The following is a 15000-nucleotide window of genomic DNA, read 5'->3' as shown; positions in this document are numbered from 1 at the left end:
CACCCACATTTATCCTATGGTTGCGGAACTGTTTCCGGAGGGAAACGCAATCTTTCAGGACGACCAATTCACGCAGCTAAAGTTGTTACTGATGACACGAGGCGCTTTCTAGTGAAGTGGAACATCTTATCTGGCCACCACACTCCCCACATCTCAATATCATTGAACATTTATGGTACATTACAGAAAAACAAGTAAGGAGTCGATATCCTCCACCATCATCACTACAAGAACTGGAAACTTTTAGCTGAAGAATGGACAAAATTCCCTTTAGAAACAATTCAAACTTTGCATGAGTCCATACCTCGTAGAATTCAATTACTGCCAAAGGCGGTCCTACCCCATATTGAAATAAATTTGTTTGGAATTATAAGGTGTTTCCATCTATTAATATGTAAAATAATATTTAAGTAGTTTAAATGTACACAAATGCATAAAAATACTTTTTAATTCCATTAGACATTCTAAAATATTCAATAATTCAATTTTAAAAAAGGTAAAATCGGACAGAACTTATGGGATGACCTGATACAATAAATTAATATAATATACTTAAATGTAATATAAATATATAAATTTAAATATAAAAATTTGAAATAATTTAAAATTTAAATATTTAAAATGAGTGAAAAATTAAACCTCGGTGAAACTTAAATTTAAATTTATAAAATAGTCGAAGGCTTTCTTAAAAGTCGGATATAAAATATGAAGTCGAAACATGTACCCATAAGGTAAGACAAAATATATGTCTATCTATTAGGTGTAGAAGCCGAATCCAAAAGCGAAGATCAGAAATGTTCGTAAGTGAAAAATTCTAAGCATATACAATGGCACCCCGTCATATGTCCCCATCGGTATAGCGAACAGAGAATCTTCACCCTTTTTAACCCAGGTGGAATCATCGAAAAGGGGGATGGATTTCCTTGCATGCAGGGTAATATTTAAATCCGAGTTATCGATGCTGACATACTGCTTGGCCAAGTCTTATCTAAAAGTCGACAAAATCGAACTTCATAAATTAGCAGTCGTTAGTCATTTATGTATGTTTTTATTTTAAACATCTTTTGATTCATTTAAATTTACAATTTTTTTTTACCATTAATTGATTTACGTTTTTTTCCTTCTACTAAAGTTACTTTTAATTTAAGGTTTGCTTATATTTTTATAAAGTGATTTTAAACCGTAATTGTAATTTCATAAAGTCTGTTATTGACGAGACCGTTAGTTAAAAGGACCAATGAAACAAATCCATTTTCAAATGTGTATCTTTGAAAGAAATTGTATATTTACACATATAACCATATGTTGTTCCATTCTAAACCAAAACTGTCCGAAGAACGGGAACGTGAAACTCAGTGTAACAGTTTTTGTGATGTTGTTGTGTGGACGCCTCCAGACGACGAAGTAGGCTAGCCCAATACGTAGATATAGAGGGAGAAGCCTAGACGTCAGGTAGACTAGAACAGAGTAGCCGTGTGTGTAGTAAAGTGAGTAGAGGTCATCTAGACGTGCGATATAACAGTGGCGACGAGGATTTCGTAGCTCACACAGCCACTGAGTAGTATTACAATATAACATATGTCTATGCAGGTATATTAATAAAGCATATATATATATATATATATATATACATGTAAGTAAAATTGCATTTACATTAATAATGAAACAATTGTTCAGGGTTAATCTATTTTTTCGTTATTTTTCACTTGCCCCACGTTTAAATGTTGTGTTATTTCTCATTGGAAACAATTTTTTAGTGGCAATACCATAGTGGATCTATTTTTAGCACTAGGGTAGACCACATAGTAGTCTCTCTCTCATATTTATGTATAAATTTGTATTGTATCCCTGGTTCTTATGTGCTAAGCCACTTGGTGTTAAATGGATGGTATTATTAAATTAATATCAAATATTTCACCCTCATTTATAAATTATATATATATACGTTTATATATTTGTTTTGCAAGATTTTTTATGTGAAATCTTGTGTTGAAACAGATATCGTTGTAGTTAGGAATGGTCATTTTCCCAGTTTAGCCAATAAAAACACACGCACTATATATTTGGTGTTACTTTGCTTCAGTATTATTTATTTTTTACATTAATCTTAATCTTATTTTGGCTAGAGTTCTTTCGTCACACTCCTGTGACCGCATCAGTGATCCTTTGCTTTCTTCTCTCATGTTTGTGTGTCTCTCCTTACTAACGGTCAGCCATTTTGGATTTTGTATTTCTATTGTATGTGTCTTCGTTTGCGCATGGGTATACATCTACGTGTGTCTATGTTTAGTTAGTGTGAGTGTGTGTGGGGGGGAGCGCCTGTAATATTTGTATCTCCTCTTTATGTACGTTCATGTATATATATATATATATATATATATGGATAGAGAAATCATGTTTAGTTTTATAATTCACCATAACAAATCGAGACTTGTCTCTGTGGTATCAACATACTTAGATATAGAAAGCATCGTTGCAGTTATTGATGTCTGATTGTTTGATATAATGAACTAAATTCGTTTAAAACTGAATACTTTATTGATATCTACCTCCAACTTTTAACTCCTTTTTCTTATTATATATATATATATATGTGTGTGTGTGTGTGTGTGTGTGTGTGTGTGTGTGTGTGTTGTGTGTGTGTGTGTGTGTGTGTGTGTGTGTGTGTGTGTGTGTGTGTGTGTGTGTGTGAGTGTGTGTCTGTGCGTGTGTGTTTGTGTTTATGTATGCATAAGAAGAAAAAATGATATCAAAAATTTTATATATATGTGGAGGCGCAATGGACCAGTGGTTAGGGCAGCGGACTCGCGGTTGTAGGATCGCGGTTTCGGTTCCCAGACCGGACTTTGTGAGTGTTTATTGAGCAAAAACACCTAAAGCTCCACGTGGCTCCGGCAAGGGGGGTGGCGATCCCTGCTGTACTCTTTCGCCACAACTTTCTCTCACTCTTTCTTCTGTTGGCCTGCTCGCTTAGCCAGCGGGGTGGCATCATTTGGAGGCTAAAACAATGCGAAGCGCATTGTGACCAGCATGTGTAGCAACATCTGATAGCCTGGTCAGTCACGGTGATTACGGTGATATATATATATATATATATATAACATTATTGGTGAATTGAAGAAATGGAGCTGAACGCAGATTGAACAGAAATCGTTTTATTTCATTCTACGTGTTTCGAAAGGCACAAATTACCAAAATCCGATTGAATAATGGGACCATATTGTGTCTTTCTCTTCAGGAAGAAAAAAGGAAATCCGTTGGAAAAACAAAAACAGAACAGAGGCGGAGCAAAAACATATATATTTCATATATATATATATATATATATATATACATACATTTATATAAAGTGGTTTCTGTTAGGCACTATGTGACAATATGTGTTTGTGTGCGTTTTAAATTGTCTTGATACTGAAGTTTTTTTATATGAATACCTTAGTTAATGTGAAATACGGCAAGATTGCGCATGATATTTCGTTTTGTTTCAGATCAAAATCATCTCATTTTATTAACTGGACATTTGTTAAATTTCCTTTGTTAATTAATTCCCTATCTCTTTTTAGCTGCTGGCTATCCAAGGTGCCTTTCTATGCCGCTTTCCTGGCTCCTGTGGTGGCCATTCTCCTCTTCAACTTTATCGTGATTTTTCTCGCTATCTGTCGACGTAGCTCAAAGAAAAGTGACGAGCAGTCTGAACACGAAATAAAGAAAATGCGTGTTTTTGGCATCTTTAGTGTGACCTTCTTGTTCGTGTTATCTTGGGTCATAGCATTCATCGCTGTGGAAGAAGGAGCTGAAGTGTTTCACATACTCTTCATTATCTTCAATATCCTTCTCGGAATGTTTATCTTTATATTCTACTGTATATGCAAGAAAGATGCCAGAGATGCCATTTCCTCATGTGCATGTAACCGAGAGACAGGGAACGTCAATATAAACCAATGAGAACCAATAAAAGTGAGTGCAATTTTATATTTCTTATTTCTCCCACTACCATAACCAAAACATAATATGTCACAATGGGGCTAATCACAAACACCAACATAAACCATTGTCAACATCGTAACCATCTGTATGTATGTATATAATATATATATATATATATATATATATATATATGTTAGGAGTATTGGGGGTGATGTACAGATTTAATACATATGAAAGAAAAAAGGTGTTCAGAATGCTTGGTGATTGTAAAAATATATATTTATTTACACATCACATATAAGGTTGTCCCAAAAGTTCGTAGAAAGTCTTGTAAAATAATGGTCTTTATTTTGAGGAATAATTTTTGTTGTTTTTGTTAGTACTTGGCGAGTAAAAATTCAATTTTCGCAAGTGTTTACGAACTTTTGGGACAACCTAATATTATTTCTTCTTATTGGCGCATATTAGGAGTACTTGAAAGCGCTAACATGAAGAAATAATATATGATATGTAAATAAACATATTTTTACAACCATCCAGCATTCTGAACACCTTTTTTCTTTCATATATATATATATATATATATATGAATAAATGAAAGAATGGAGTCGAACGAAGATGTTAACAAAATTCCTTTACTCTCGACATATGTTTCGAAGACAACATGTTTTCATTCCAAAGGAATAAAGGGTGCATTATGCAATCTTCTCATCAGGAAAGAAAGGGAGCCTCTCTCGACAAGACAAACAAAAATTTCGATGACTGCCTACATGGTAAACAGAACGATAATGAGTGTTTTTTAAAAAAAACTGTTAGAAGAATTGACGTCAAAGATAGATAGTAGGAAGAGAAGGGTTAAAGGAATAATAGGTAGGGAACAAGTGGAGAGGGAAGGGTACGTTGATTGAAAGAATGTTCGAAGGCTTAGGAAAGAATTTCGCTATTGAAGTGAGGTGGACGTAAAGCTAATTGTTCAAACCACAGTGACTATCGTTATCATTTATATGAGTAGAAAGTATGTTTCTGCAGTGTTTACATTTGTATGATTTTTCCATGAGTGTGTTTACTAGGGGAACCTTAAAGAAGAGAATATGGAAGAGTTTAGAGTTGCAAATGTTACAAAATCTCCTGCCCTTATCAAAAGGAAAGGATACAGACAGTACGAACCAATCTAACTTGAAATTTATATTGTTGTCTTTAAGACGCCAAACTAATTTACTTAGCCCTGTACTATGTCGTTTTTTACTATCCCTGAATGTTGAATAATGGTTTGAAATTCTCTTGGATAACTGGGAAGTGGACGCTCCTATATAGAAGAAGACATCGGTACCGGAAGAAATTCTACACTGGTAAATAGAATTCTAATCTTAGAATTGCTAGACAAAAATTTAATTCTGTTGGGGTTGTCCTCCGAGATCGAAACGAATTTTTATTGTTATGATTGTTGTTACTATTATTATTAGCGCCAACAACTACACTATTTCTATTATTATTAGTATTATTAATGGCAATACAACCATAATACACCGACAATAATACCGTTATTGTTATTACCATCAACACTACCATTGTTATTACACGACTAATACTATTATTAATATTATCATTGTTAACACTTTCGCTGCTACCAATGCTGTTACTATTAATACTATTCCTATTATTATGATTGTATGATGGGTTGGAATTAGCAAATTAGTGTTGGAACACCCGGTGAAGAATCTTTGTTTAGCAGCTTGGTATTGTGGGAAGATATAATTTGTGAAATATTTCTAGTGTTAGAGAACGCGATTCCGTCTATGAGTTTATGATAAGGGAAGTATAAGCACCTCAGATACCTCGATAACGTCTCTAGAGATATAAACAACTTGGATTCTATTTTGGTCCAATCGGATAAAACCGGCAACATCTATAAGCTTACCAAGAGCCATTATTTGGAACTGCCCGAAAAGGAGATACATAAGAATTACCGGACAACAAGTAGGAATACACTCAGACAGGCCAACTTAGAAACTAAACGGATTATGGAAACTTACGGATTACAGATGAGGACGGGCCCATTGAACCCTAGGCAACCCAGATTCATCTTAAAGGACCACGAGCAGAACTTTCATACTAACCCAGCATTGCGGCTCATATGCCCTTCCAGTCAGACATCGGTACCCTTAGTAAATACATATTAGATAAGTACATCCCTATATTAATTAATAAATTAACTTAGCTTATGGTCCAATTCTGTTCAAGTGTAATGTGGGTTACTTCTATTACTGATAAGGCCAACACTAAATTTATCCAATTCGATATATCTAGTTTCTATTCTTCAACCAACCCTATTATACTTAATAAGGCCCTATGGCACGCACATAATAAGGCAGGCCTCTCCAGGGAGGAAATTAGTGTGATATTGACTGCTAGGAAATCTTTCATACAGTTCGATAGCAAGTTGTGGGTCCGTAGAGATACTCCTAATCCGTTTGATGTACTAATGGGAAGTACAGACAGCGCCCAGATAGCCGATTTGGTCGGAATTTATATTCTTAATGAAATGGCCGACCAATTCCCGGACATCTGTGGAGGTCTTTATTGCGACGATTGTCTGCTTTACCTCCAAAACGTTTCAAACCAAAAAATACAGAAGGTTAAGAACAGATTAGTTAGGTTTTTTAAGTAGAATGGGCTTGCGCATCGCTTTTGAGGATGAATTAACTAAAGCCAACTTCTTAGACATTACCCTCAATTTTCAGAATAACTCATACTTCCCTTATCATAAACCTTCCACAAATCTTAAGTATATTAGCATTTTCAGTAATCATGCCAGGCCAATTACCGATAATTTAGTCAAAAACATATCTTTGAGACTGTCTAAATTATCTGCTAATGTCGACATATTTAACCAAAAGGCAGACTTCTATAACGCCTCCTTGTTAAAAGCCGGTTATAAGGAGAAAGTGTCATACATCGATTCAGCTCATTCTAAACCAACATCTGCTTCTCCAGATAGAAAAGTTACTCGTAATAGGAATAATGATTTCAATTCTAATAGTGCCAGCAACCCTGTACGTAAAATAAATTCTTTACGGACTAGGGGAGGTAAGCGCCATTCAACACCAAATTTCCAACCCAGAAATTTTCCCCTTACTATCACAAATAACACTAAGAACAATTCAAAGGCCACAAAAAACTGTATCTGGTTCGTAATACCTTTCGGAAAACAAATTAAATCGAACCTTCCCTTACAGTTCCGTGAAGCCGTTGCTAGGAACTTTCCCAGAAATTCTAGATATCATTCTATTATCAATTCCCACATAGTCAGAATCGCTTTCTCTAACACTAGAAATCTTTCACAAATTATATCTACCCACAATACCAAGCTGCTACAAAAAGATTCTTCAACCGGGAGTTCCAACATTAATCTTGCTAATTCCAACCCATCATACAATCATAATAATAGGAATAGTATTAATAGTAACAGCATTGGTAGCAGCGAAAGTGTTAACAATGATAATATTAATAACAGTTTTAGTCGTGTTAATAACAATGGTAGTGTTGATAGTAATAACAATAACGGTATTATTGTCGGTGGTATTACTGGTTGTATTGCCATTAATAATACTAATAATAATAGAAATAGTGTAGTTGTTGGCGCTAATAATAATAGTAACAACAATCATAACAATAAAAACTTCGTTTCGATCTCGGAGGACAACCCCAACAGAATTAAATTTTTGTCTAGTAATTCTAAGATTAAGAATTCTATTTACCAGTGTAGAATTTCTTCCGGTACCGATGTCTTCTTCTATATAGGAGCGTCCACTTCCCAGTTATCCAAGAGAATTTCAAACTATTATTCAACATTCAGGGATAGTAAAAAACGACATAGTACAGGGCTAAGTAAATTAGTTTGGCGTCTTAAAGACAACAATATAAATTTCAAGTTAGATTGGTTCGTACAGTCTGTATCCTTTCCTTTTGATAAGGGCAGGAGATTTTGTAACATTTGCAACTCTGAACTCTTCCATATTCTCTTCTCTAAGGTTCCCCTAGTAAACACACTCATGGAAAAATCATACAAATGTAAACACTGCAGAAACATACTTTCTACTCATATAAATGATAACGATAGTCACTGTGGTTTGAACAATTAGCTTTACGTCCACCTCACTTCAATAGCGAAATTCTTTCCTAAGCCTTTGAACATTCTTTCAATCAACGTACCCTTCCCTCTCCACTTGTTCCCTACCTATTATTCCTTTAACCCTTCTCTTCCTACTATCTATCTTTGACGTCAATTCTTCTAACAGTTTTTAAAAAAATACTCATTATCGTTTTGTTTACCATGTAGGCAGTCATCGAAATTTTTGTTTGTCTTGTTGTCGAGAGAGGCTCCTTTTCTTTTCTGATGTGAAGATTGCATAATGCACCCTTTATTCCTTTGCAATGAAAACATGTTGTCTTCGAAACATATGTCGAGAGTAAAGGAATTTTGTTAACATCTTCGTTCGACTCCATTCTTTCATTTATTCATATACAACACACAAATTTCTGCACATGAACCCGGAGTTTCTACCCTTGGACAGGTCGCTTCAACCGTGTTTCTGACGTGAATTTGCTACCCAGGTTTCGGTTAAACGAATTTTCCATATATATATATGTGTGTGTGTGTGTGTGTGTGTGTGTTGTGTGTGTGTGTGTGTGTGTGTGTGTGTGTATGTATGTATGTATGTATGTAAATTATAAATTAGGGTATCTACGAGATACCACCATGCTGAAAATAGCAGCTATGATCTGATTCTAATACGACCTTAACTGTCCATATAATTATCACCTTTAAAGGTTATTTTTTCCAAGCTGGCTACTTGATAAAATCGTTATTTTATTCTAAATGAACGATCTTATCCTTATTTATATAAATATGTATATATATGTATGTATGTTTATATGTATGTGTGAGTGTGTATGTGTGTGCATACAGGTTGAGATGTTTAAACTATATTCTAAATTAGGCAAAAATGAAAATAATACTGACACATCATTTTAACTGATAATCACCAGAATTACATACAAATATTTTGAAAGACTAAATTTATTCAACAAAATCGCCAGTGGCTTCAAGGACGGTCTCCAGATGACTTCAAGATCGCCTGCAACTCTTCTGGACGGTCTCCTTGTTAAGTTGGTGAATGCTGCCATAATCCCTGCCTTCAGTTCATGTATTGTGTGACAGGGAGTTTTGTTGATCCGTCACCCAACTGCGCCCCACACATAATAATCAAGTGGGCTGCAATCTGGGACGTTAGACGGCCAGATGGTAGGGGTGATGTGGTCGCATAAATTTCCTGACGTACATTACTGGGTTCTGCTTGTGCGGCAAGGTGCAGAGTCCTGTTGCCAGACATGGAGAGTCTTCCAGCAATTGCCCCCTTTACCCAAGGTAGCACTAACTTCTACAGATACTTGATGTTGGCCTCCGTGTTGCGTCTGAGGTCGTGCCAGAAGATAAATGGAGGCATAACGTCGCCATCGCTAGTGATCACTCCAAACACCATGATGTTGACTGAATGACAACTCTGGGTACATGTTACTACTGGAACTTCCGGGGCGAATGCCAAGCAGGACAGCATGTCGTTTCCAGAGTTTCTGGCTGCGTGAATTGTGTCATAATAACTAACTAAACCTACTATAATGCTTAGACGACAAAATCTAAGACAACAATGCGCTAAATTAGAAAAATATAAAACGCCGACAATTCAACCCTTGCACCCTATATATATATATATATATATATATATATATATATATAGAGAGAGAGAGAGAGAGAGAGAGTGAGTGAGAGAGAGAGAGAAGGCGCGTGGCTTAGTTATTTTGCTCGCGATCGTAATGTCATGAGTTCAATTCCTTGCGAGGCGTTGCGACCTTGAGCAAGATTTTATTCCATGTTGCCCCAGTCCAGTCAACTGACAAAAATCAGTTGTACCTGTATTTCAAAGGGGCCGGCTTTGTCACATTCTGTGTCATGCTGAATCGCCCTGAGAACTGCGTTAAGGTTACAAGTGTCTGTGGAGTCCTCAGCCACTTGCACATTAATTTCACGAGCAAGCTGTTCCGTTGATCGTATCAGCTCGGACCCTCGTCGTCGTAACCGACGGAGTGCTCCCCCGTTATATTTCTATAGATAATTGTGCATGAAATTTAAACACAGCCATAAACAGAACAATGTAATGTCTTCACTGTGCCATAGATAGATATATGTAAAACATACATCCACAGAATAGAACTAAGAAGTTTCTCATATTTTCACTCTCAACTTGCCCAGTTTTTCTGGAAGATATTCCTGAACCAATATTGTCAGGATTGTACAACATAGGACCGATAATTAAATTCCCATTTCTAGTTTCTGTAACTAATGTTTTTAATATAAATTGTGGTTTTGAATATAAATTGTGTATGATTCTTCTGTAATTCATATGTTTAACGTACGGGAAAATAGCAGATGACAATTGGGGTTATATATAAAACATAAGGGCTTGGGTTATTTTACTTTATTTCATAGAAGGTTTTCTCATTGTGTTTCCAGGTTCATTCAAGTTTTGATAATGAAACAGATGTTGGAACAGCAGAGAAGAGAACATAATTAAGAATATAAAAAATTAATGTCTTTGAGAATCTTCTTTTCTTCTTATATTACATTAAACATGATTGCATAAAAGAGAACTTCATTTTTATCTATCAATACAACATTACGAAACTTAGACACTTTATAAACCGCAATGTACTTTAAACCTTCTCTTTTTCTGTAACTCACAAAATCTAACATCACAAGGTTTGATTTGTAATTCTATAGATATTTTCTAACTGCCAATTTTCACTACTAATTTTCAATATAATCTTTAACTTTTATTAACGAAGAAATAAATGTGGTTTCTTAATACAATATGTTTTGTTTTTATTTTAAACATCGTTATATTCTACTGTAAGTTCAAATAACGCATGGGGAGAGAGACAGACAGACAGTCAGAAATACAGACAGACAGATAGAGTGATTTCGTCAGTTACTAAATACTCCACTAAAATCCACGCCACCATCTCTTCAGTTATCCGTTGCCCGGCGTGGAATTCCACCTCGGCATCCGAAACTCGGAGTTTTATCTTGGCTACCGAATACTTGTCACATATTACAGTTACAGATATAAAACTTAGAATGTGTGTCTGTCTGTCTGTCTATCTGTGTGTTTCCCTAAAACTTGAGAACTACACAACCAATTTCATTCAAATTTTACACATGCCTTACTTAGGATCCATGTAGTTTCATGGGCAAAAAAAGTTCGACTTCTTGCCTAGAGCGAGCCCATAGCAATATCATATCTTCTCCACTATTTCAGTATTACGAGTGAAACAAAAACATTTCTCTATTTTATGTCAGATACTTTCACTTTAACAATAAAAACAATAATAACAATTGAATTATATGTAGTAAGTAATAATTAAAATCAAACTAAAGTATAATATAATCGTAACATAACAAAAGTAAAAATAGTAATTGGTATAAAATTGCATCAATGACTTGAACTTGAATAAGTGGTTTCACATGAATGGAAATAAATTAAAAATAAAATTAGCGTGCAGAAATGGAATAGTCCAGATGGAGCTGTGCTTTTACATTAGATTATCTGCTAATTAGCTAGCATTAAGTATCTATATGAAGTTTGGCTGTATGTAATTTCTGTAACAGCCGCTCCTACAGAGTACTGCTGTTGGTTTATTTCTTATACATAAAGGACTAAAGCTTCAACTGCTTACTGCTTTCTGATTCATCGTAAGGTTTGTTGTTATTATTATTACTGTTTAACTATTGTTATCACGTTTGTTGGTTCCACGCAAAGGAAACATTGCTCTGTTGCATTTGTTAAATAATTGTAAACTGTAACCCTCCCCCTTTGGGAGAAGGAGCTTTGGTTATTGTTTAAAAATTGAATTGTGTCCCTGTTTGGGCAAATTGACAATATTTTCACCGTCTTTGCCGAAGCATTTTTGTTAGAATGCCTTGGATAGAAGAAAGTCCAAAAATGAATTTCGCCGAAGCCGTCGGTGGGCGCGAACTCATTGAAATTGAAATGGAAGAAATACGGATTGATCACCGACAAAAACAGTGTATCTAGGATAACACCACCAAACGAAATACGAAATTAAATTAAAGAAAAGACTATTGTCTATAAAGTATACAATGTAGAGAAAAAAAAGATTTGAACACCTGGAGGAAAGCACCATCGAAGAGTGTCTTGGTGCGACTATGAAAGATATCTAACTAGAGGCGGTAAATTCGCCACAATAGAAGCAAGGTTCGAGTCAACGGAGCGTGCAAGGGAGTACTCGACTCGAACCTTGCAAAGTGGAAATATTTTATTTTTACCTTTATATCTGGGACGTAGGACGTCCCAGATAAAAATTTTAAATGCCCCCCCCCCCCGAAGAAGTAGAGGTAGGCTGGATTGTAGCCACACTTCTATACAAGAGGGAGGCCAAGATACAATTGATCGAAATTACAAGAGACGGGCTAACAATTCCAGTCTGTTATATATATTGAGTATTGTTATCACTAGCGATATCAAGATATAACTTTGTATTTTGTATTTTATGTGTAGATGTATATATATAGATGTACAAGTAATATGTACACGTATATATACACATATATACATGTACTAGCACTATGACGTGTCATAATGCTAGTATTATAATATATATAATCTATTTAATATAACATATAATAATATATATTATATGTTATCTCTCTCTATATATAAGACTGAGAATGTGTCTCTGTCTGTCTGTCTGTCTTTCTGTGTGTTTCCCTAAAACTTGAGAACTACACAACCAATTTCATTCAAATTTTACACATGCCTTACTTAAGGTCCGGGGAGTGTCATCGGCAAAAAATCTTAACTTTTTCCCAGGGTGACCCCACAGCAATATCATATCTTCTCCACTATTTCAGTATTGCGTGTTAAAAGTGAAACAAAAACATCTCTCTTTTGTAATGCAGACACTTTCATTATAATACTGAAACTATTAAAGTGAAAGTGTTATATAATAGGGATGAACCATTAATAGTGGTCATCCTTTTTGCTAGAAGAAGTTCCGCTATTGTCTTATATGCTACACCACTGGTTTTCAATTCATATTAATCAAATTAATATTCAATTTTTCACCCTTATTATGTGTGTGTGTGTGTGTGTGTGTGTGTGTGTGTGTGTATTTAGCAATTCGTATAAAATTGCATCAATGACTTGAACTTGAATAAGTGGTTTCACATAAATGGGGATAAATTAAAAAGGTGTTGTTATTATTATTACTGTTTGACTATTGTAATCACGTTTGTTGGTTCCTCGTCAGGGAAACGTTGTTGTGTTGCATTTGTTAAATATTATTTAAAACTATAAATTAGGGTATCTGAGAGATACCACCATGCTGAAATAGCAGTCAAAACCCTGACCTTAAAACCACTTTAAATGTTCATATCGCGTCCAGTAAAATCTTTTTTGCTAGTTTATTTTGTCTCTCTGTCTTCTCTCTTGGCGCGATATAAACATTTAAGGTGCTTTTAGGGTCAGGGATTTGACTGCTTTTTCAGCACGATGGTATCTCTCAGATACCCTAATTTATAGTTTTAAATAATTGTCACCTTTGTATGGTATTTATTCCCATGCTAGCTACTTGATAAGATCGATTTTTAAACACCCACAACACACACACACATATATATATATATTATATATATATATATATATATATAATATATATATATATATATATATAATATATATATTATATAATATATATATATATATTATATATATATATAATATATATATATGTATTATATATAGGCGCAGGAATGGCTGTGTGGTAAGTACCTTGCTAACCAACACATGGTTCCGGGTTCAGTCCCACTGCTTGGAATCTTGGGCAGTGTCTTCTGATATAGCCTCGGGCCGACCAAAGTCTTGTGAGTGGATTTGGTAGACGGAAACTGAAAGAAGCCTGTGGTATATATGTATATATATATATGTGTGTGTATATGTTTGTCTGGTTTTGTCTCTCTAGCGTTGCTTGACAACCGATGCTGGTGTGTTTACGTCCCCGTCACTTAGCGGTTCGGCAAAAGAGACCGATAGAATAAGTACTGGGCTTACAAGAATAAGTCCCGGGTCGATTTACTCGACTAAAGGCGGTGCTCTCCAGCATGGCCGCAGTCAAATGACTGAAACAAGTACAAGAGTAAAGAGTATATATATATATATATGTATATAGTGACTCAGCTATGTCGGATACTGCCAAACTCAACATCCTAGTGGCAGACTTAGTTAGAGTAATGAGGAATGTATCACCACTATGCCAACCACAAGAACGACAACAACACATCCAGCACTACATATTCCGAATGCAACGCTCCGGATACACACAAGACGATAGAGTCAAAGTGTACAAAGGAGCGAAAGCTAGATTCGAACGCATTCTAAGGAACGACGAAAACGGTATATGCCCCCTGTACCGCAACAAGTTCTGGAATAGTTAGAGAGGGACACCAACAAAAAGATGAGAAAAGTTACTTGGTACGATAACAGGAGATTTCACGGAGTGATGTTCGTTGACGCCACACCTAAGAACGAGCTAAGTAAGGCATTCAAGAAAGTCCTGCGCACTACGGGCCTAAAAGTTAAAGTCGTAGAAAAGACAGGTAGGACTATCAAATCGGCATTATGCAGATCATATCCATTTGATAGAATCACCTGTCAAAGTAATTGTGCAGTATGTTCGACAAATCCACATGTAAATTGTAAAACCAAGGGCACTGTATACCAGATTAAGTGCTAGGAGGGAGCTTGCGCGACTAACCCAGAGTCATACATAGGTGAGACTTCTAGAAGCATCAATGATAGGTTCAAAGAACACCTGGACAACTACATTGAAAGGAAGCCAAACTCCATCTTCTACCAACATGCTGTAGACTGCCACAGGGGATCCTTAGGGAAGCTTAGTTGAACATCCTATCAACACATCCCACCCATATGCAATGTT

At 35.4% G+C, this 15000-nt stretch overlaps 1 protein-coding gene across 3 annotated transcripts in view; it reads left to right on the top strand.

Annotated features, from left to right (window-relative positions):
• Positions 1-15000, top strand: part of LOC115232314 (SLIT and NTRK-like protein 4) — a 66350-nt gene that overhangs the window by 48328 nt on the left and 3022 nt on the right. For 2 of the 3 annotated variants that reach the window (XM_036500338.1, XM_036500337.1), the window contains exon 15: positions 10503-10855. The gene's annotated coding sequence lies outside the window, so the exon portion shown is untranslated. Of the gene's footprint in view, positions 1-4127; positions 4136-10502; positions 10856-15000 lie in introns of those variants that run through there. The other variant, XM_036500336.1, reaches the window with a different exon arrangement.

This window comes from Octopus sinensis, unplaced genomic scaffold, assembly GCF_006345805.1.
Source record: "Octopus sinensis unplaced genomic scaffold, ASM634580v1 Contig20332, whole genome shotgun sequence".
NCBI classification, from domain to species: domain Eukaryota; kingdom Metazoa; phylum Mollusca; class Cephalopoda; order Octopoda; family Octopodidae; genus Octopus; species Octopus sinensis.
The sequence above is the reverse complement of the archived record's forward strand: the minus strand, read 5'-3'. Positions and strand labels throughout refer to the sequence as shown.